Consider the following 23,911-nt stretch of genomic DNA (forward strand, 5'->3'; position numbering starts at 1 on the left):
CATGAGTCTGTATATGCACTGCAGTATAATCACCTACTTTATACGGAGTCAAACTGCTGGTCTGTCTTGTGCAGTATTGTCTACACAGGCTGGCAGCAGCTCTTTATAGTATTTTATTTTATTTTATTTTAATATTTTGCTGGAAGCTGCCCAGAGTGGCTGGGGAAGCCCAGCCAGATTTTCAGGGTATAGATATTATTATTATTATTATTATTATTATTATTATTATTATTATTATTTAGGGTTTCAGCCAACAAACAATCCTGGCCTTACTTGGAGACACCAGGGACTGAACCTGGGACTTTCTGCAGGCAAAGCGGTGTGCTCTGCTACTGAGCTATGGCCCCTCAATAGTAAGTTCAGCACTTCTTAAAAAAAACAACAGAATGTAAAACTCTACCTGCAGTTTTAGGTGGAGGAAAGACTTCTGTAAAGGGAAATGCACACACACACAGCCCCCAGGAAGTAAAATCTGTTCCAAGCTGTACCGTGCAGGTCATGGTCTTCATGCCTTCCTAGCAACTGAGAAGCTGCAGCGCGCTTGTTGAGACTTTGCTGTAGAAGTGTCAGCTGGACCATTAGCATGCCCTCTTCCTATATTTTAAAAAGACAAATTGCATTTGACTGCGATGACACTAATTATAGTGGAGAGGTTCAAGCTGAGACCCCCTGCTGGCGAACTCAGCCAATAAACCATCTGTGACTGACAGGAGTTTCTACCGCTTTAGACAATTGGAATTTCATAAAAACCGTTCTTCTCCTCCTTGCCCAGCCGCCTCCGAGAAGAGAAATTGACATGAACAGGCGAGATCCAGAGTCACCACAGAGCAATCAGAGTGTTGCATTACTGAGATCACGGGGGTTTAGCACAGAAAGCTCAGAGCTCTGATAAACAGCATATTGACCCCCAGAGGAACAATGGCAGCTGTCTCTCTATCTGCACATCATATAATGAAGACAGAAAACAGTTACCTGTAAGATTATTATTTTTTAAAGAAAATCTGTGACACGCTTTCGAGGTATTTGACCAAACGTTATTAACATGCAGCAAGGGCTAATGATCGCAGAAGTTAGTGCCAAGCGCATTCCTGTGACATTGGCATCATTTCAATAATTTTACAGTACATTTGAATTGCGGCAGCAGTCATCCGCTCATTTTCCATTAACTTTGCCTAGAAATTTCTTGCATCCGCACATGGAAGCAAAGTGTCAAGCGTCTCCTTCATGCTCGGAGACATTGCCTGAATCACACTGACGCTCTGGATAATTGTTATTAATTAAACCTTTCCTATTAGCCCCTGTTTTAGTTGTAACAAACTGCAAGTGATTGCATTCAGGCACTCTGTCTTTTTTGTTAGAATGAAGGGCACAGAAGTGAGCCCCGTTCATCAGCATATTTCTGTTGTAACACTGAGTAGCTAGTCTCTTATGGCTTGATTATTATTATTATTATCATTATTTTTATTTTTAAAAATGAAAGCCAGAGGTTGGCGGGACGTACATTGATGCATGGGCTCATTATTGTCAAATTAGATTCACTGACTTTCACTGCCGTTTACCAAGAACTGATGAGTAGCTTCAAGGACCCTTTGCAGCGGGTAAATTGACGCACGCACGGGACCACTTGCCACCAACTGGTTTGCACATGCTTTGACAACTCCTTAATATTATGCAGGAATGTTCAGTCACAAGTCTTGCTTTGTGCCTTAAATGGGTCACATTCCGTACGCTGAGAGCGTGCAGTAATGACTCCTTCAGAAACCCCTGCATATGCACAAATGCCCCCAGAAGTTAGATGAAATGGACCTTTGCACTGTCCCCATTTAGGCCATGGGGGAGAAAGCAGCAAGGCCCCTAACATTTGCTTAAGGGCAACAGGAGATAATAGACAAGAATATTAAAGAAAGGTCTTTTGTTTCCCAGAGCTTGTGTGCACTTGTATTTACTTCTGGTGGCATCGAACAGCAAAATGTAACTCCTGAGGCAGCTGGTAGTCTGCTCCCCAATTGTATGGCTACAACTATCTCGTCAGATAGAAGTGGGTATCAGTTAGCAAGGAATGGCAGTCTACATCTTGCATAACCAAGATAAGCTAACAAGATACAGTGTAGGAGGTAGAGCAGGACTAGTCAACATGGTGCCCTTTAGACTCCAATCCGCACCACCATTTCTTCCTAACCAACCACACAAGGTTCTTGTTTTGATAAAGGGATGTAGGTGAGGGGTGAAATGTGTGACCTGCATGGGGCTCTTTGAAGGCAAGGTTTTAAAACACAGTAAAATAAAATACTCTCTTTCGTTGCCTCCAAAATGGAATACAGTAGATAAGGACCCAGGCTGTGATCCTGAACATACTTTGCAGGGAGTAAATGCCATGGAAATCAATTCCCAGCAGGATCTTAGTCATATTTACATGGAAGCAATTCTTACTATATTTAACAAATGTGTTTAGAATTTCAACCTTACGCGTAGTGGAAGTCTGGGGTGGGGTTGGGAGATTGGACAAGGAGGTGGCATCATGGAGAGCATAACGGACAAGACAGCACTTAACTGACTGGATTTGTTGTAAACATTTTTTCTTCTGTTTTACCACTGCTTCTTGCTTCCAGCTGAGAACATGTAGTATGTATGAGCTGGGTAGCGGGAGCTGGGAGGAAGAGGACACAATAACGCCCGGACTCCTTGCAAGTGTGTTGTATTTATTGTGCTCCTTCATTTGGATATTAATGTTATGAAAGTTCATCATCAATAACAGTGAAAACCTTAGCCTTTTTCAGCTGTGGAAATGTGAGTTCCCTTCACTTGAATTAGTAGCAAGCCATTAAGGTTCAGGGGCTTGTCTTTCAAATACAGTGCTACTGACCTGCCTCAAGGTTATTCGATAGCCCAGCTTGGCTCTGTTCCAATACTTCTTAATATTGTCCTTGACTTTATTATACTGCTGCCCTTGACTAACTTCTAAGGCATATTTTCGTCACCTGCTTAACACCTTGTCAGGTTTTTTTTTTAAAAAAAAAGTATTTCAAGAATCACTGGGGACCCTGAAAGAAAACAAAAGCCACATCATTGAAAAGCCATAATTGAAAAGCAACTGGGGGGGGTGTCCCCACCCACCCTTGACTACTCTTCCCATTTCTGGGAGCCTTAAACATGGGGGTTTTTTTGTTTGGGGGGGGCAAAACCCATGACTGAATAAAAAAGGTCAAAGGAGCAGTTTCCTATAGGCAAGCTGGGCTTTATGAGCCTTTAAAAGAAAAAGAACATAAAGGGCATGACTCCCAAAGGCAGGGGTGGAGAATCTGTGGTCCTCCAGAGGCAACTGGATGATGGCTCTCATCCCCCCCCCCCGACCCTTTAGCTGTACTGGCTGGGCTGATGGAATAGGAGCCCAACAACACCTGGCTGGCCACCGGCTCCCCCACCCCCACCCCACTCTCACGTTGTCGGTGACCTCCAGCTGGAATGCTGGCCAGGACTGGATGGAAGTGCAGAAAAGTGGGGGCAGCACTTGGAACATGCTGATAGGCTCAGAAGCAGGGGTCACTTTCACCAGTGAAAGCCAAACCCCAGTTTGTTCCCTGTGCCATCCTTCTTCACAGAGAACGGTCCCTTCCATGCACCCTTGGGTGCAGGGTGCTCAGGTGACTGGCTGGCTTTGGGGCAAGCTATCTCCATGGCACTAGCCCCTACCAGGGCACCAAGCCCATTGGGGCTGGGAGATCATTATTCCTACAAGGTCCCAAATGAAGCACAGTGTGGGGTGGGTCCCTGTGCAAGCTGCTAGGGAGATGGGAGGGGAGGGAGGACCAAACTGCCAAGAGTGAATCCACATCCTGTATCCAAAGGACGGGGAGGAGGGAACAGCTGCTTGCTATCAGTCCCCACTTGATACAATCTGAACTCGGTAGGTTTCCGTGAAACCTTGCTGATGTTAGCAATAGAAAGTCTCCTATTTGATCCCACAGCATCAGCCCCACTCTATCTCAGAGGGGTTTCTAGACGGCAAGACTCCTGTTCTCAGAGTATTCATCCCTTGTAGAGATGGCTATATCTGATGAATATGGAATATAGCTGCTGTGTCAGTGCATTTCATACGACCACTAGAATTGTCAGCTTGCAATTTTAAAAGCAGGCAAGTTCCTTGCCATTGTGTTTTCTGAAGATTCAGCTTGAATTTGAGTTGGCAGTTTTTGCTAATGGGTTACATATGCCAGTGTGCAGCACATGGAACATGTACACAGCTCTCAAAATTCCCCTTTGCCCAGCATGTTTATTGTAATGCAGGGGTGCCTAATCTGTGGCCCTGCAAGTGTTGACGGACCACAAGTCCATCATCACTGACCGTTGGCCCTGCTCATTACAGCTGATGAAGTCGGACAACATCTGGAAGGCCACAGGTTAGCACCCCCAGCTTGCTATTATGTCCCCAAGTATCTTTCTATTATTATAAAGGGGAGGACGCTGAACAAATTTTATGCTTCTAACAGGACATGCAGAAAGAAGCAGGATACCTAATGAAGTTGGGCCCATGTCATTTAACCTGCTGTTTAACCAGATTTTCAGGGTGTTTTTTTTTAAAAAAAGAAATCGGTTAGGGCAAAGTGTGAGCTTAGTCCATTTGTAGTGAATCAGCTAATGGTGGTGGGAAAGTACTTGGATTTCCACTTGTTACTGACTTCCTTGAATTCATCACCACTGAAAGTCAGCTTCTGCAATTTATTATGGAATTGTTTTAGGTGAAGAAGATCCCTATAAATCAAGCAAAACTACAGAGAGAGAGGGAGAACAAGGAAATGTCATGAGGAGCAGCACCGGTTTAGATATCCTCTTTCAATCAAGCAGCTGGCTTTTATTAATAGCCTAATCAGTGCCATAGCGTGTCTCATTTAAAAACAGTAACTTGCAACAAAAGTTTTAAGTGTTGACTAAGGCAAAGAAAATGTGCAGACCATCTCATTGGTGGGAAAGCATTCCATACAATTCTTCTTCAGGCTAACCTGGTCTCTGGATCAGGGGTTGGATCGGGAGCTTAGGCACACAATTTACAGGGTGGAGGCTGTTTGGCTTTGCTGTTGAGACTCAAAAACTCTCTTCCAACCTTTTCCCCAGTAGCTGATCTAGATAAAAAACAGAACACAAAACACCTTGTATCAATCAATAGCTATGTGTGTACAGAGTCTTTCTTGTTAGACATCTTTCTCTGCACCTGAAGTAGAGAGCAGGTACAAAATGCATTCTCCATTCTCCTCTAGGACCTGATTCAGACAACACACTGAGCTAAATCTTTGCGAAGTGAGACCATGCGGACTCTTGCTTGGGAGCTTGAACTTGCTTTGCTCTTCCTTGGTTTTGCTGGTTATCCAGACTAGGGCTTTCTCTTCACTAACCACGAGCCACAACCAAGAACTAACCATGGTTAATGTGAAAAGAGTTCAACAATGTACCCCAGTTTGGATGACACATTAAGCCAAACCTTGGCTTAGTGTGGTACAACATGAGCAGCAAACAGGGCTGGAGAGAAGAAACAAAGTGGCTGAAAGCTCCTTTTTGACCATGTGCTCCCATAGTCACACAAAGCCATGGTTTGGCTTGGTGTGTCTTCTGGACCAGACCATTATAACCACAACCAGCCTGCTTAATAACTCGGATTAGGAGAAGGAGCTTTCTGAGTAGAAGGATGGAGCTTCTGATCAGGATCTGCAGCTCGTAACCCCCGAGATGAAAGAAGCCCCTATTTCCCTCCTCCCTGCTGGATCAGGTCAGTTAGGGAACATAAAGCTCCGCTGGAAGACTGCTTAAGGTATTTTTGTTTTGCTTTATTCAGATTGTGAGCTGCTGTGTTGATCAGCAGAAAATATTCTACAGTAAGTTTAATTTAATCTTTCTTAAACTTGTGGGAATTGGGAAGAATGCCATCTTCTGCTGAGGCTCCCAGTACGCTGGAGGAGCTTTGGAGAAACATCAGTGTCAGTTAATTTTAATTTCATCCTTGCTCAGTTGAATAGAGGGTTTTTAAGCCCTAAAGGGAACATTTTATACTTAAGCACTTCACTTCCAAAATGTTTGTCGAGAGTTCCTTTTCTTTTTCTTTTTCTGAATTTTTAGTCCTCTTCTAGCTCAGCAATGCAGTAAGAGGAGAATATTGGGGCGTGGTTCTCTATAATTAGGCCATTACTCAGTCTAATTACCCACAACAGATATTTGTACCTTTTCATTATGTGACCTATGGATTATGTGGCAATTACTAATTGACTTTGGGAGAGGATTATTATGTAATTTGTGGATCTCAGGGTAATGCTTTAATTTTATGGCACAAGTAACCACAGAGTTAGCCTGTAACTACATAGTAATTGTAGTGCAATCAAATGGTGAATAATTACACATAATTACATTGATCTGTGACTGGTGAAGTTAAATGCTGATCACTACCACTCTGGACTGCCACCACTAGAGGCATCTCTCTTGCACAAGCCATGATGGTGAGATGAAAAAAGTTTCCTGTAATTTACCAAACGTGGTTTAAAACTCTGAGGTGGGAAATAAGAGCTCTCTTCTAGCCTACTGAGATGGGTGTCCAAGCTGCCATTGGTTTGAATGGTGTTGAGCCTGATATCAGATGAATGAATGGGCACAAATTTCAGTGTTTTTGTGTGCTGTTAATTAAAACACATTTAACGTCAAGTGAATGTCTGCAGCCCTCAAGCACCCCTCTGTTCAGTCTCCCTCCCCCGTCCCCCCACATTCAAAGGCGAATGAAAAGCTGAATCCCAAAGGAGGTTTTGTGTTGCTGGAGTTGCCATGGCGTTCTTTGCTCCTGTACCAAAGCAATGTGTTATGCAAGTTAAGCAGACACTTGGTCCTCCAGGAGAGTGCCAGCTTTACAAAGGAGCGAGGGAAGAAAAAGCCTTCATGCTTTGAAGCTAGGAAGCATAATTCAGTAAGGACTGCAAGTGGTTTGGTCCCAGCATCGCAGCAGATGTTGTAGAAGCTCCTGGGTGAATTTATTCTTCTTTTATACACACACTCACATGCATGCAAAAGGGCTTCTCTGTTGTGCTTTGTGATTATTCATCACAAAGTTTGTTGTGTCTAGCTTCCCTCCCTCTCCCCCATCTCATCCCTCTTCGAAACCAGCCTTTAGTCACAATATAGGAGAGCTTTTTCTGTAACCAGTTAGACCTACAAATGGAAAGATGGGAGTGGGGAGGAAACAGTGGTCCAGGGTGGCAAAGGAGGATTAAGCTTCTGGAGTGCAGGTGGTGAGTGCCTGCAGGGACATGAAAAACTGTAACTTCTATGCAACTATCGAAAGCACAGGGGGAGACAGGACCCCATCTTTGCATCAGTTGCTCCATTCCATGCCTTGTCCTGTTACCTCTGGTGATGGCTGTATGTGTGATACCATGGCTGGATGTTTTGCTAGTTTCTAGGAGCAGAAGAAAGAATGAAGCTCACTGAAAGGCTTTCAGGCACTTCTCAGTTCATTTGGAAATAGCTGTTACAAATAGTTGTAAATCCCCTCCTTAAATTGCCTAGCAAACAGAAAACATCTTCATTTTCCCTATGCCAGGAATAACTGTCCAATTGCACCATTCCCTAAAAGGCTAGTGGTGCATGGTATTTTTATTTTATTTTTTTGTCACTGCACATGTGAAATAGCAATTGACATTATGCTTCTGAGTTATGGCTTCACTCAGTAAACTCAGAGGAGTAACTGTAAATGCTAATGAATGCTCTTTAGAGGAGAAATCATTGTTACGAGATGAAAGCGTATACAGAAATACTGGAAATATTGTGAAAAGCATTTGGACCAGTTGGCAAAGTGTTGGCAACAGGCTTAGGAAACCTGCATTCAAATGCCGGCTTGGCCATGCATTTTAGGGTAACCAAGAACAAAGAAATACAGGACTGCTGTATCTTTAACAGGTGCATTGAGTTTTAGCTGTGCAGATGCACGAATGAAAGAATCTGTATTCTGAAATTCCCACCTTTACACAAAAAATAAAGACACAGAAGCTCTTCCATTCTCTTCTCTAACTGCTCACACTCTTCACTTGCTGGGCAACCCAGGAGCAAAGAATAGCATCTTCATCTAGTCCAGGGGTCTGCAACCCGCGGCTCCGGAGCCGCATGTGGCTCTTTTACACCTTTGCCGTGGCTCCGGGGCGGCTACTAGCGAGGGGAGGAGGCGCATTGTGCACCCCGACACTCCCCACTGTGGCGGGCGCTGTACTGGCTGTGATGTCACATGGGGGCGGTGCGTGCGTTAGTCACGCACCATCCCGACGTCACGCACCATCCCGACGTCACGTTAGTCACGCACCATCCCGACGTCACCGCAGGGCAGAGTTGAAGAAGGAGCAAAAAGGGTTTTCTTGTGTGTGTGTGTTTCTTTGTGGCTGATTAGCTGTTTTCCCTGTGTAAAGGTCAGAGGGGGCAGGGTTTCTGTTGAGGCAGGGGATTAGCTGTGGGAGGAGCTTATCAGAGTCTGCAGGGCAGAGTTGAAGAAGGAGCAAAAAGGGTTTTCTTGTGTGTGTGTGTTTCTTTGTGGCTGATTAGCTGTTTTCCCTGTGTAAAGGTCAGAGGGGGCAGGGTTTCTGTTGAGGCAGGGGATTAGCTGTGGGAGGAGCTTATCAGAGGCTGCAGGGCAGAGTTGAAGAAGGAGCAAAAAGGGTTTTCTTGTGTGTGTGTGTTTCTTTGTGGCTGATTAGCTGTTTTCCCTGTGTAAAGGTCAGAGGGGGCAGGGTTTCTGTTGAGGCAGGGGATTAGCTGTGGGAGGAGCTTATCAGAGGCTGCAGGGCAGAGTTGAAGAAGGAGCAAAAAGGGTTTTCTTGTGTGTGTGTGTTTCTTTGTGGCTGATTAGCTGTTTTCCCTGTGTAAAGGTCAGAGGGGGCAGGGTTTCTGTTGAGGCAGGGGATTAGCTGTGGGAGGAGCTTATCAGAGGCTGCAGGGCAGCGGCGCGCGCCTAGCGGCGCGCGCAGTTATACCCATCTTTTAGATTTAGGGGAGCTAGTCTCAAACGTTTGTGGGGGAGACCTAGGTGTTTTGTGTGTGTGTGTGTGTGGAGGGGAAGTTATTTGTCCTGTCCTCAAGCTTTTTATGATGGAGGACCTCTGTAGCCACCCCGAACGACACGATCTCAAGATGGAAGGGGAGGGAACAGCTGCAGTCGCCTGCGATTCCTGCGCAATGTTTGCCATCTTGCCAAAGGTTGCAGGCAGCTTTACCTGCAGCAATTGCATGTTGATTGCCCTTTTAAAAGATAAAGTTCAGCAACTGGAGGAACGTGTAGCTACGCTCCAAAGAATTAGAGAGCTGGAGCTCTTCTTGGAAGCAACAGAGCACACCGTCTCCACCAGAGAGGAGACAGGGGACTCCCCTGAGAAGGAGGATAGTTCAGCAACACAGGAGCCAGATATATGGAGAAACGTGACTCAAAGAAGTAGGAGGCCCAGGGTTCACTCTGATTGTTTAGAAATACACAATCGCTTTGAGGTCCTCTCCCCTAGCATGGAAGACGAAGAGCAGACTCCATTTGAGGATCTCTCCCTCATTACAGTCGATCAGGTATATGAAGACGAGCAGCAAAGTCAGTCCTCAGGGAATGTGCAGGCGACCTTGGAACAGACAGCTCACAGAAGAACCCCGACCAAACCCAAGAGGAGGCGTGTAGTGGTGATAGGGGATTCCCTACTGAGGGGAACAGAAGCAGTGATCTGTGGGCCTGACAAGATGTCTCGGGAAGTGTGCTGTCTCCCCGGGGCTAAGATCCAAGATATAACTGAACGACTGCAAAAAATCATAAAACCCACTGACGAATACCCCTTCCTCTTGGTTCATGTGGGAACCAATGACACTGCAAACAATAGCCTCCAGAAGATCAAAAGAGACTACGAGGCTCTCGGCAGGAAATTGAAGCAACTAAATGCACAAATTGTCATCTCGTCTGTCCTCCCAGTTGAACGACGTGGCCCAGGGAGAGAGGGGAAAATAGTGGAAGTGAACAGCTGGCTTCGCAAATGGTGTAAACAGGAACGGTTTGGATTCTTAGATCACGGACTGCAGTTTCTTGAAGATGGACTTCTGGCAAGTGATGGGCTGCACCTCACAACGGTTGGGAGAAATGTTTTTGCCAAAAATCTCAGAAACCTCATCAGGAGGGCTTTAAACTGACTAATGTGGGGGAGGGAGACAGTGCTCCTGAAGGTAGGAGTCTATCAATTAATGAAGATGATCATCCAAATGTCATAGACCAAATGGAGCAAACAGCACGCGGACCTAGTGGAGGGAGGAAAAAATCCTTAAATAAGAGACACGGGGGAATGATTAATGGACTTCAATGTCTGTACACTAATGCGCAAAGCATGGGAAATAAACAAGATGAGCTTGAGCTCTTGGTACAGCAAACTAAATATGACATAATAGGCATCACTGAAACCTGGTGGGATAAGTCCCACGATTGGAATGTAATAATGGGGGGATACAATCTATTTCAGAGAAACAGACCAGACAAGAAAGGAGGAGGAGTGGCGTTATATGTCAGGGATGTGTATACCTGTGAAGAGATCCAAGATTTAGAACCTCAAAGCCAAAGTGAGAGCATTTGGGTCAAAATTAAGGGAGAGAAGAATAACAGAGACCTCATTGTGGGAGTTTACTATAGATCCCCAAGCCAAACGGAGGACATAGATGCTGCCTTCCTGGAACAGATGGCCAAGCATGCAAAAGGAAGGGAGATAGTAGTAATGGGGGACTTCAATTACCCGGATATTTGTTGGATGTCAAACTCAGCCAAGAGCATAAGGTCAAACAGATTCCTCACTGGCCTTGCAGACAACTTCATTGTCCAGAAAGTGGGAGAAGCAACAAGAGGAACAGCCATTTTAGATCTGGTCCTAACCAATGTTGATGACCTGGTTAGTGGGGTAGATGTGGAAGGATCATTAGGCGCGAGTGATCATGCTCTTCTGAAGTTTACTATACAGCGGAAAGTAGCAGCCAAGCATACTAGGACTCAATTTCTTGACTTTAAGAAAGCCGACTTCATAAAACTTAGGGAAGTGCTGGGTGAGATCCCATGGACAGCAATACTAAAAGGAAAGGGAGTTCATGATGGCTGGGAGTTTGTTAAGAGGGAGATAGTAAAAGCACAACGTCAGGCAATACCAATGAGACGAAAACATGGAAGGTGCCTAAAGAAACCAGGGTGGCTATCTAAAGAACTTTTAACTGAATTAAGATTAAAAAAGGATGTGTACAAAAAATGGAAAAGGGGGGAAACCACCAAAGAGGAATTCAAACAAATAGCCAGCACGTGTAGACACAATGTCAGAAAAGCTAAAGCACAGAATGAACTCAAGCTTGCTAGAGAGGTTAAAAGCAACAAAAAAGGCTTTTATGGGTATGTTCGTAGCAAAAGGAAGAACAAAGAAACAGTGGGGTCACTCAGAGGAGAAGATGGTGAAATGCAAACAGGGGACACAGAAAGGGCTGAACTCCTCAATGCCTTCTTTGCCTCAGTCTTCTCCGATAAAGAAAACAATGCCCGACCTGAAGAATTTGGAGCAAATGATTCAGCAAAGGAAACACAGCCCAGAATAACTAAGGAGATAGTACAAGAATATTTGGCTAGATTAGATGTATTCAAGTCTCCAGGGCCAGATGAACTGCATCCAAGAGTATTAAAAGAACTGGCAGATGTGATCTCAGAACCACTGGCAGTCATCTTTGAGAATTCCTGGAGAACAGGCGAAGTCCCGGCAGACTGGAGGAGGGCAAATGTTGTCCCTATTTTCAAAAAGGGGAAAAGAGAGGACCCAAATAATTACCGCCCAGTCAGTCTGACATCAATAGCAGGGAAGATTCTGGAACAGATCATTAAGCAAACAGTCTGTGAGCACCTAGAAAGGAATGCTGTGATCACCAATAGTCAGCATGGATTTCTGAAAAATAAGTCATGTCAGACTAACCTGATCTCGTTTTTTGACAGAATTACAAGCCTGGTAGATGAAGGGAACGCAGTGGATGTAGCCTACCTTGATTTCAGCAAGGCATTTGACAAGGTGCCCCATGATATTCTTGTAAAGAAGCTGGTAAAATGCGGTCTTGACTATGCTACCACTCAGTGGATTTGTAACTGGCTGACTGACCGAACCCAAAGGGTGCTCATCAATGGTTCCTCTTCATCCTGGAGAAGAGTGACTAGTGGGGTGCCACAGGGTTCTGTCTTGGGCCCGGTCTTATTCAACATCTTTATCAACGACTTGGATGATGGACTCAAGGGCATCCTGATCAAATTTGCAGATGACACCAAACTGGGAGGGGTGGCTAACACCCCAGAGGACAGGATCACACTTCAAAACGACCTTGACAGATTAGAGAACTGGGCAAAAGCAAACAAGATGAATTTTAACAGGGAGAAATGTAAAGTATTGCACTTGGGCAAAAAAAATGAGAGGCACAAATACAAGATGGGTGACACCTGGCTTGAGAGCAGTACATGTGAAAAGGATCTAGGAGTCTTGGTTGACCACAAACTTGACATGAGCCAACAGTGTGACGCGGCAGCTAAAAAAGCCAATGCAATTCTGGGCTGCATCAATAGGAGTATAGCATCTAGATCAAGGGAAGTAATAGTGCCGCTGTATTCTGCTCTGGTCAGACCACATCTGGAGTACTGTGTCCAGTTCTGGGCACCACAATTCAAGAAGGACACTGACAAACTGGAACGTGTCCAGAGGAGGGCAACCAAAATGGTCAAGGGCCTGGAAACGATGCCTTATGAGGAACGGCTAAGGGAGCTGGGCATGTTTAGCCTGGAGAAGAGGAGGTTAAGGGGTGATATGATAGCCATGTTCAAATATATAAAAGGATGTCACATAGAGGAGGGAGAAAGGTTGTTTTCTGCTGCTCCAGAGAAGCGGACACGGAGCAATGGATCCAAACTACAAGAAAGAAGATTCCACCTAAACATTAGGAAGAACTTCCTGACAGTAAGAGCTGTTCGACAGTGGAATTTGCTGCCAAGGAGTGTGGTGGAGTCTCCTACTTTGGAGGTCTTTAAGCAGAGGCTTGACAACCATATGTCAGGAGTGCTCTGATGGTGTTTCCTGCTTGGCAGGGGGTTGGACTCGATGGCCCTTGTGGTCTCTTCCAACTCTATGATTCTATGATTCTATGATTCTAAATAGACTAGATAACCTTCCCGCCTGCTGTCAGATTGCGGCTCCGGAGATATATGTGTTTTAAATGTCGCAATGGTTTTGCGGCTCCCAGTTTTTTCCCCTTTGGAAATGGGTCCAAGTGGCTCTTTTTGTCTTAAAGGTTGCAGACCCCTGATCTAGTCTATTCAAAAGATCACCCCAGTAGTCTGGGGCTAGTCCAGTCAATCTAGCTGCCTATTACTTGAGGTACATAGCGGATGCTTCTCTTTTAAAAGGCTTGGATGGACAAACAGCCTTGCCTCTTACTTTTCAGGCAAGTGGCCAAAAATCAACCCCCAATCAGGCTGTTGTATGGTTTTTATGGTTTTGGGTCATCCTTACCCACAGATGGCTAATCCTTTTACCATTCCAGAGTAATCAAACCATTCTTGTTTCAAAAGGTTTCCAATGCACCCGAATGCCTTTTAGAGCAACAGCGGTTGTGCAGTGCTTTTTGATCTAGAAAGATGCATTAGCAGCCTTTGGTTAGGATGGATCATAGCTAAGCAGGTTATTGTTAAGCAAGTGTTATTGACAAGAGGTTGTAAGCTGCTCCAGATTCGTGTTGTTGTTTTTGAGCAGGACATCAGATTTTAAACAACTGTAATGTTGCTGGGGTTTGGGGTGAATAAACTAGCATGTTCAGCTTCAAGTTGGATGCAGTTCTTACAGCCAGTGATGTAGCTGGGGGGGCGGGGGAGTCGGTGGCCCTGTGCAGAAAATTATGAGGGGGCACAACCAGACGCCCCCATGCAGGCTCCGGCTTCCACGGGGATCCCTGCCCCATCCTGGCCTAGGCGTCAGAGCATCTCAGTCCCATGGTGAGCGGATGCAGATGGAGGGAGGGGAGCAAGAGGCAACCTCAGCCCAGCCCAGCCCTCCTTTCTGCGGCTGTCAGGGGGATTCACCTGCTAGCTGGGCTCCCCCCTGGGCAGGCTGGCAGGCAGCGCAGCTCCATGTATGAGCACAATGCTGCAGCTTCTCAGCATCATTTTCTAAAATACAGCTCAGCCCAGTGAGGAATAGCTCTCTCATTAGAATAAACTGTTGCTTCTGTGCATTGTAATGCCTTCTGAAGAAGCATGTAAGAACAATAGGAATTTTATAGCTAATGCTTACAGTGGGGGGAGGGAATAATCCTACCCAGAGTATCTTGTTAAATATATATTTGCTTATATGTGTAGCTCTGTCTATTTGCACATCAAAGCATGTTTAGTAGTGGTGCTTTTGCAATCTAGCTTCTAGATCTGTGACTGACAATTTTTATTCAGAGGATGATGGTGAAATCTGCACAATAGCATCTTCTCTCTCAAGCTTTGTTAATGCTTTTATTAATTCAGGCTGCTGCAAGGGTGGCAGGGGGACTGTCACATGATTAAATACAAAATCAAAACTAATTCACACAAGCACACAAAAAATAGATACTGGGGAGAATGTTTATAGCATATACTTCTCCCTGACATAGTAGTTTTCTATATGTAAGGAGTTTTTACCAGGGGATTCCCACTTGCACACTACTGTGATATGCAGAATATAGACTTGCCTTCTAGTGGTGTGGCAATAAAAGTGTTAGCATGTTTACAAAGCTAAGCAGGGACCACTATGGTTTCAAATTGGATGGGAGTTGGGCTAGATGACCCTTAGGTCCCTTCCAATTTCATGATTGGCTCTCAATTAAATTTTGCTGCATAATGCATTTCTGAAAGAACCATTACTTAAGAAAGCCAAAGAGTTTTCATTTGCATCTTTGCAAGGCTATATGTTGTTTCATATTTCAGTTTGTATTTGTGCCATGGGCATAAAGTTTGGGATATTGATTTGTTTTAAAATTGCTGTTCCACCTTTTCACCAAACGGCACTGAATACAGTTTTTAAAAACCAACATAGTTATACTAAACACCCATAAACTAGTCTATAAACCAGTTTTAACAATCCTCCTACATCTGTGATTCACCTCTGCTGTTTGGATTTGCAAAGCATAGGAAATCTCTGGATTCAGGCCAGGGAGTGGAAAGTGTGCAACAGCAGTATTTGGACGAGAATGCCACAGGGACAAGGGTGAATTAAAGTAAGTGAAAGGGGTTCACAATCCTCATTAACCCAAAGTATGGGCAGCCCCTAGGTGTCTGATTGTCACATAGGTTATGAGAATTCTCCACTTCAAATGCCCAGTTAGCCCTGCTTGAATGTGAGCTGTGTCTCACAGTGAGAAATTTCAGCTTGGTAATTGTGCACTGAGGCTGAGGCTACAATCGTACATGCATACTTACAAGGGAGTTAGTCCCAGTGAGAATAAAGGGACTTATATGTGAGTAAACATAACTAGAATTGCACAGTAGCTTCATTTATTCATATCAGCGGCAGAGCTGCAGTGTTCCTAAACACGCCCCCATAATAAAACATCAAGAAATACAAATTTTAAAACATGCCAATAACTCTCACATCAGCTTCCTCCACTGTGTCACTTTCTTCCCACCAGAATGGTGTCTTGTGCCCTTTTTTATTATTATTCCTACGCAAGTAGATCCAGATTCACAGCAAGGCCGCGAGGAGAGCCAGATGATCATGCAGATGGCAGATGACAAATCTAGCAAGGTTTGACGAGTGGAAATTGCTTGCTCTAATTGCTTGTCAAGTCCGGTACCTATGTTAGAGTTAAGGACTTAAGCTCAAGGCAAAACAATGCTAGAACAAAATAAGGAAAAGGCTGTTAGAAATTGAGATGGAGGACGGGAACGGCAGTTAATTTATTCCCAGCCTAAGTTAGAAAGATGGTTTTGGCAAAGCCTGGAGAGCTTGTAGCTAGTTGTGTGCATGGTGTAGACCCTCCAGCATATTTTCACAGTAGTGCAGTATTTAAACATAGGAACACCTTTACAGATGGGCCATAACACAAAATAATAATTGGTGACCAAGGAAGAAAAATGTTTTTCATGTCCATTATTGTCAAATCTAACAATATTTGCTTCACTTCCAACTACAGACCAATTGCCCTCATTGTACAGTGTCCTAAAAAATTGTTCACAAACTAAGCAATGGCATAGAGAATATTTCTGAAGTATTTGTTCTTCAATAAGATGTAACAGTTCCCAATATTTGCATGTATCATGTACTTCTTATAAAGCAAACATAGTGTTGCATCCTATGCAGTGCAAGCAGAATTCTACTCATACAACAGGGTTACCGCTTCCTCCCCTCTCCTCTTGTGCACCCCACAAATCTACCCTTAGGGGTCCCCAACTCTCTGGGTCAAGTTTTAGAGGGTGTGCAGGGGCTTCCAGGTGTCACAAGAGGAAAGAGAAGTTTCGTTGCATATGCAGAAGTCTGTCATGCAAACAGAACTTGAGTGTGAGATACATCCTGTATCCGCTAGTTCCCAAAATTATTTACAGCTTTGAAGAAATACTTATATTATGTAGCAGTCATAAGTCCCAGTATGGAACTTTGAAAGCATTTGGTACCACATTAAGACATAGCAATTTTTGTCAGCATCCCTACTCAACATCAGCATCATGTCTTCTGCCAGGTGCTTAGCAGTATTGCATAAATATATAAAAATGCCCTCCAGAACCAGAGCAAAGGCCCACCTACCTGGTTATATCTACCTAGTTAAGCATCCTGTTTTCCACCCACCCACTACCAAGACACAAGGGCAATAGTGCTCTGCTGCAGTTTTCCCCACCGACTGGTGTTTGGTAATGTGCTTCACTTGCTAATTGTGTTCTGCATTAGCATCCATTGCTTGCTGGTTTATAGGCTGGCTCCTTCTGGTAATGTAACACTGCAATCTCAAAAAAGTAAAATCACTACAGGACGCTTCTGAAATGTTAGGACATCTGTAAAATCAGGAAAGAACTTGGGAAACAAAACCACGAGAAAAGGCAGAATGTGGGTCTTGCAATAACTGTTGCAGAATGAAAGGAAAGGTAACAAAACGTGTAGCTTTCTTGCAAAGTCATGGGAGAGAGTCTTGTCAAGATTTCAAAGTTTTTCTTAAAAGTAGCAGGCATAGTCTGGGGAGAAGGCAGTGAGATGGTAAAGTAAGCATGGTCTTCTGTGGCAAATCTGTTTCAGCTGCATTTTGCATAATGGAGAACATACTGTTCTTTTGGTTTATTTTTTTTTTTATTTTACACAGTCACTTAGCACAGATTCACATGCTAAACGTGGCCATTATGTATAATCTCTGCAGCTAATGCAGGCGATCTGCTAGTTGGAGCATAATAATATGTGAGCTGATGGAGTGGGAGACTGTAGCATGGCTGCATCTTCTGTAATCAGGGGAGCTCTGGAATCTCTCCCTGATTGTGCAAATTGCCACCGTGGTATGCTATATGGGTTTTGAACCAGCACATATTAACTGCGCATATTAGCAGACAATTTGCATGAGCTGAAAAGTAAGCAGCCACATTTAAAGCACCTGATTCAGACTGAGGGCTGAGGTGAAACAGATGCAACAGGACTAGTCTGAGATAATGGGACCCTGTGGACCCTTTGCAGGGCCTTAGAAATGGAGGCAACTTAGTCCTTCTGGAACTGTTAGGCAACATCAAGATGATTTCTTTGGCCTTTTCCAAGGGACCTGATGCTGGGGACAGATGCCTCATTTGTTGAATGGCCAGTTTGGACTCCTGACTACCATTAAGTCAATCTCCTGCTTTCAGGTTGCTGCTGCCTCAAAACAACCTTTTTAAAGTTACAAGTGGTTACATCAAGATTAGCGATGGTGCCCACACTGGCCCCTTGGCATCTTTCTTAAAAGGCCATTTGTGAGGCTTCAGAATAGAGGCATTTAGGGTACCAATGTGTGGTTTAACACATTCTTTCAAGACTACAGAGCAATGTTTTTACTTGTATCAGCCAAACAATTTAGGTTGATAAAGCCTTATAAGAAAAAGCTTACAAACACATTGCAATTGTGTTCAAAAGAGGGCTCCATGTCGTTAAGCTGACATGGGAAAGTGAATTTTCAGTTCTCTTTTCATAAATGGACTTCTGAAATCAATGGGCCTGATCTTGTGAGCAATGCCTTGTGTATATACCGCCTGATTGGCAAATCGATTGGCAAATGAAAGTCGTGCTCTACTCAGGCAAGGCCTCGTGTAGAGAGGCACGGCTGGTAATCTTTTCCGGAGCCCCTCTTTAACAAGCTTTCCCCCCCTTCCCCCTTTTCCTTTTTTTTAAAGTAAAATGACACTCTCGCACACAAACAGCCTCAGCAATTTAAAAAGTAGGCTGCAGTTTTGATGAGGAGAGATGCACAAAAGTGCATAGTGTTGCATTAAGTAAAGTTAATTAAAAATAAAAGAAAACAACCAGCCTTGGCTTATCGAAAATGTGCTCCTGAAAATATTAGCAATTATTTAAATGTTAAAATGGAATTAATCAAGGGATAACTGCAGAATGACTATATATTTCTGTAATTATTTGTAGAATGTAGCTCTGTCTCTATGTTTCTTGTTTGGTCCATCACATATGATAAATTTCAGAATGCATGTTGTCAGAGTTGCTTCTAGATCCTAGCTCACAGAGGATCACGCTAGCCAGCGATCATTAAATAAAAGTCTTTATTGAGTTACAGTTTCCATTCTCAAGCTGCTGCGTGCAACTCTACGTCTTATGCTTAGATCGGCGAAGCTCCGTCTGAGTCTCCGCCCCTTGTGCACCAACTTAATATCCTAGCCCTGCTCCACCTTTTCCGCCTGACTGTTCTTCTCTGGGTCCCTCTGCCCCCCGGGGTCTCTTCCTTCCGGGATTCTTCTGACGCTGACCCCCCGGACCCTCCTGTCTCCTTGCGCCGGGCTTTAGGACCTGGCTCCCTTTCCGGGCTGCCTACTGCGTCACCTTCCTGTGTATTTGAACTTGGCGCGCGCGCCCAACCTTCCACCTCCCGTCTAACCGTCTCTTCGCTCCCCGATGGAGGTGTGGCCACTCCTGACTCGTGCCCTTCCTCCTGTTGTGAGCTTCCAGCGCTTGATCCCTGGCGCCCTTCCTCTTCCCTGCTCTCTGGCGGTGACGCTGGTCCCGATTTCCAACTGCTCCCCTCTGAGTCTCCTCTGGCTCTATCTTCCTGGGGTGTCCCCCTAGTCTCCCCCCTTGCCCTGGCTACTGGTGCTCCTTTCTGTGAATCCTCTGATTCACTGGAAAGACTCGGAGATCTCGGGTCGTCGTCATCACTCATCTTTTCTTCTGCCTCCTCCCCCTCGCTCTCTGTTTCCTCCCTAGCCCTCGCCTCTGCTCCTGAACCCCTGACACATGTTTTACGATGTGATGAAAAAATATGCCATTGAACTCTTTGTATTTATTAATCTGTCATTTAAACAGTTAACCTCATTAAATCAGGAGCAGAATGCGGAAGATGCAATGTGTGGTTGCGCAGCTCCTACAGCACCATCAATAAAGCAAAAAAATGTGTGGCTAAAATAGTTAGAGGCCACACGCCAGCCTTGGTTTTTGAAAACAGTAGCAGGTTAATATATTTTCTGTTTAAAGTCTTCTTTGTTGTCAGAATTTCAGTTGGTGTTGGATCCTTACTTAGGGTGGTATTCAGCTAATAAGTCCCATCAGCAGAAGTCCTGTTCAAGGAATTCCACTTATACAACAGGACTTTTCCCCATCCTTTCCCCCCATGTGCACCCCAAAATCAGCTCAGAGTGGGTGGAAGAAAAGTGTGTTATAAATTTAAGAACACAAATACAAATAAATTGAAGGTAGTCATTACTGTATGATTAGCTAGTCTGGAACCATCCTAGTATTTTCATTGCAGGTGTCAACATTTGGGGTTGAATATTTAATTCTGAGTAGATATGTGTCAGTGCTGATATTTTTATGGAAAAACCCCCCGTTTAGATTTCAAAGGTTGGACACTGTCATGTGTTCAAACTTCAACATCTGTCATTTCACTTTCTGATAATTAAACATATTTTGGACTAGCCATAGTTTGCCAAATTCATTCCATGTATAGCATTAGTGTTTTTTGCTTGTTGTCATGCATTGGGGTGGCTGCTAAAAATATGTACAAGTCTATATGACTCCTAATTTCTTTGCTAAGCAGGCAGAAGGCTCTGTGTATTAATACTTGGCAACTGTATAGCAATTTATACATGTCCAACACAATTCATGTGCCTTTATCTCAGGTTGATACATATGTGGGAAAATGTGGTGAGAGAACGGACGGTACAACGTCAGATTGCAGTTTTAAAAATATACTCTATAGAAGAGAAAACTTCCTGCTTCCTCTCTCTCTCTCTCTCTCTCTCTCTCTCTCTCCCTCCCTCCCTCCCTCCCTCCCTCCCCCCCCCCCATATATAGACACACTTACCCTGGTAGGTTGTCGTGGTATAATATATTTTATCACTACAGTGCACTAATTCCTGCAACTTTACTGTAAGGTGGGCTAGTATTATTATTGTAGCCTGATGAGAAATTAGGCAATTGTGTGAATTCATGGCTGGGGCTTCCTGACTGTCACTTAATGCCACTACTCTATGGCAGCCCTCTGCATTAGCATGACTGAACCTTCTCTGGGGCTCTAGTGGTTTCTGCCTGGCTTTTTATACTCTGCTACACCAATCCCATTTTGTTCTTTTTTCTCCAGAACAGGAAGATCTTTGGTCTTTCTACTCAGATCTTGAAAGAGTAGCAAGGCGCTTTCTTATAAGGCCATAATATATCTAAACATACCGTATGAAAATGTTTTATGAAACTTGCAATCTTGTAGAGAACCTTACTGATTCTGACCTCCAGTAGGGATTCTGACACTATTCTCACTTTAAGGAGGCACTCCTTTGTCATTATAAATAGGGCCAGTGTTTCTCCAGCGCCACAGGGGTCATTTTCACATGGTTAGCTATGTCTTGCAGGTTTCTTTTTCAAGGAAACAATTGTGTCAGTTTCTTCTGTCTGCAGATTTGCATAATATACTTCTGCTCCATCTCAGACTTCAGAAACTCTCTTAAACCTGGAACTTATTTCCTAGGCTCTCCTCAGAAAGGTTGTCATTAAACTGAAAGAATTCTCCCGCAATGCTCTGCTCCTCTTTTGGTATTTTACTCCAATGTATCAAAAGGATACAGACAGAAAATGTTCTTTCCGAAATACATCCGATTGCCCTTTGGCTGCCAGGTGTATCTGTGCTTGTTTTCCTAAATTTAAAATCCTTCCTGAAATCAAACCAATCTGGCCTCTAGTCTTTCCTTTTTGGAGGTAAAATATTTGGGATGGGGTGGGTGGAGAACTCAAAGAGCTGTTTATTTAGCATAGGATAGAAATAGACCAAAGTATCATGCTGGCTCATATTTCTCAAAGGCAAGAGATTTATGAATGAATTCCTGGAGAATCCTCTTTGGACCAGGCATGGAGTTTTATCTTTTCTGGATAGGATGTTTGCAAGCAACATGGTGCTGAGCCAACACATTTTCAGAGCACCTAGCTTCTATGTGTACTATTAAACTGTGCGGTGGTGGCCAGTAATCCAGATTGCTGGAGCTGCCAGAATGTTCAGATGTACACTTTTAAGTAAGTAAAATCCAAGAGGAAATTTGCACGGAGAGATTTCTGTAGTGTAGAGGTTGTCTTCCCCTTTTGGATACTACATCTGCCATAAAATCAGGGAAGAAACATTCTCCCTTCCAGCCTCTTGAAGCTGGGCATCCTAAGTCTTTGAATCGGCTGCAGAATCTGGGTGGTTGTTTGTATGATTTTAGTTTTTGGCATAGTTTTATCCAACCTTTACATTCGAATGCAGTTTCTCTTTTCACAACTGGGGACTGTCTGGACCTGGGGGAAAGGATTCTTTTGCACTCTCTCTCTCCTTCGGCTACAAAAAAATCTGGGTTGCAATACATATTTGCCCATCTCACAAGATGTGGATGTATTTTGAACCAAGCTCCCTTGCCCCTGAAAATGCTCTTCTGCCTGCAAATTACATCAGTTTCTTTATGAGCCTCTAATGCCTGTGTGATCTGGTCATGTGTGTGTAGGGGCAGGGCATCCATATTGTCAACAAGATCTTTGCAAAATCAAATAACTGTTTGCTGACTTCCCAACCTCAACACACTGCTCCTGACTCGCCAGGAACATAAACTGGCAATTACTTGGATTGGGCTCAGCTTGCACCTGACATGAGCTGGGCAGCAAGACCTGACCTGCAGCGACAGGTGGCTTCTCTTGGGCAACTAGCACTATGACTTGGGTAGCCCACACTGCTACTACTACCACCTCCTCTTCTTTCCGATACAATTCTTGATTGGCAGTACAAGAATATGCTGGTAAAAATTATAATTCAAAATTCTTTTTAAAAAAAGTTAGTAGATGATGCTTGCAGGCAGTTACAATTAGAAGTGAGGAGAAGAGGTTCATACTGTTGCTACTATTGATAATATAATTCTAAAAGCTGTTGGTGGCAAGGAAAAGATAGGTCTATAGAAAAAAGAATTCCTAGATTACTTACTCTCCAAACATCAGGTTCAGGTGCTTTTCAATGCAGCATTCAGAAGGCACAGGCATTACAGCTTGGCTTAGTTACAGTGGTGAGAGTTCCTAAATTATTGGTACACAACAATGGCTTGTAAGAGCCATGAGGTCTGAGCTTGGAACAAGCAGCTAAGACATCTTTACATGCTAAGCTTCTCAGGTAGACTAAAAGGGAACAATAGGCTTGGTTACTTTCCTCCCAAGGTGAAGGGGAGTGACCTAGAGAAGTCTGGCAGAACAGCTTACTCTATTACATTAACCCCTTCATGCAGTAATTATACTTAAGCATGTTGGTTACATGAAACTGGTAATCCCACAAAAGCTTTCAAGAGATAACTGTACATGCTGGTCCTTCATTGTTCTGCATCGCCGTGTTTGGTTTCAGCAAGCCTTGGCTTATTGTGTAGCACTAAGGAGGCACTTGCAGTGGTGAGCTTGAGAGGGTGCACATTTTCCTGCCCTGGACTCCATCTCTATTCACCATTAAAACAAAACAGAACAGAAGAGCACAGAAGGCACATAAATTTGATTGTTTCATTCAGGTGCAAAATAACTGAAACCCAGCTTCTTTTGCTTGGTATTCTGAAACTACTTGTATTTCTGTGCTTTGGCTAAGCCTTCTACCAAAAGAAGTCTTTCCTTCTCATTTGGTAATATCCAAACACCCCCTCTGTCGTGTACTGTACTCAGACCTACTTAGGTCCTTTGCCTTTAAGTTATAGTGGCTATTTAAAACAAACCTTTAGTGAATTCTGATGACATCAAAATTTATTTCATTATCCATTATTCTTGAGTGGTTGTTAAGATGCTGCAAAAGATATGCCAGTGTATGACCACAAACTAGCTCAGTTTATAAGCATTTCTCCATAGTTGGGATTGGCCACCACACTCATCACCCACTGTAAGGTAATGTACATTTGAGTCTGTACTAGGTTTCCACTGGCTGCCCAACTGATATATTTTCAGGCATCACTACCGATCTTCTGATCCCATTTCAATATACACCACTTTTGAATTGCAGCATACACATGCTTGAAATCCCATTGTGAATATTAATTTCAATGCAGAGTTGCACATATGCAGATCATGGAACATAATGAAGCTTTTCTCATTTTCTGTTTGGAATCCCACCTGTATCTACCCCATGTATTCTGTTGCTGCAAATCTTGTGGATGTTTAAAAAGCATATTTGAATGTGGAAGAGGTTGGCTAAATGGCCGACAGTCAGGAGAGTG

General features: G+C 43.9%; 1 protein-coding gene across 2 annotated transcripts in view; it reads left to right on the forward strand.

Annotated features, from left to right (window-relative positions):
- ERBB4 (erb-b2 receptor tyrosine kinase 4) overlaps positions 1 to 23,911 on the forward strand; it is a 796,937-nt gene that overhangs the window by 278,194 nt on the left and 494,832 nt on the right. Inside the window, exon 1 of one of the 2 annotated variants that reach the window (XM_083472044.1) lies at positions 19,618 to 19,671. The exons of the other annotated variant lie outside the window; for it this stretch is intronic. The gene's annotated coding sequence lies outside the window, so the exon portion shown is untranslated. Of the gene's footprint in view, positions 1 to 19,617; positions 19,672 to 23,911 lie in introns of those variants that run through there. 2 annotated transcript variants of the gene reach the window in all.

This window comes from Podarcis liolepis, assembly GCF_965112155.1.
Source record: "Podarcis liolepis genome assembly, chromosome: 1".
NCBI classification, from domain to species: Eukaryota; Metazoa; Chordata; class Lepidosauria; order Squamata; family Lacertidae; genus Podarcis; species Podarcis liolepis.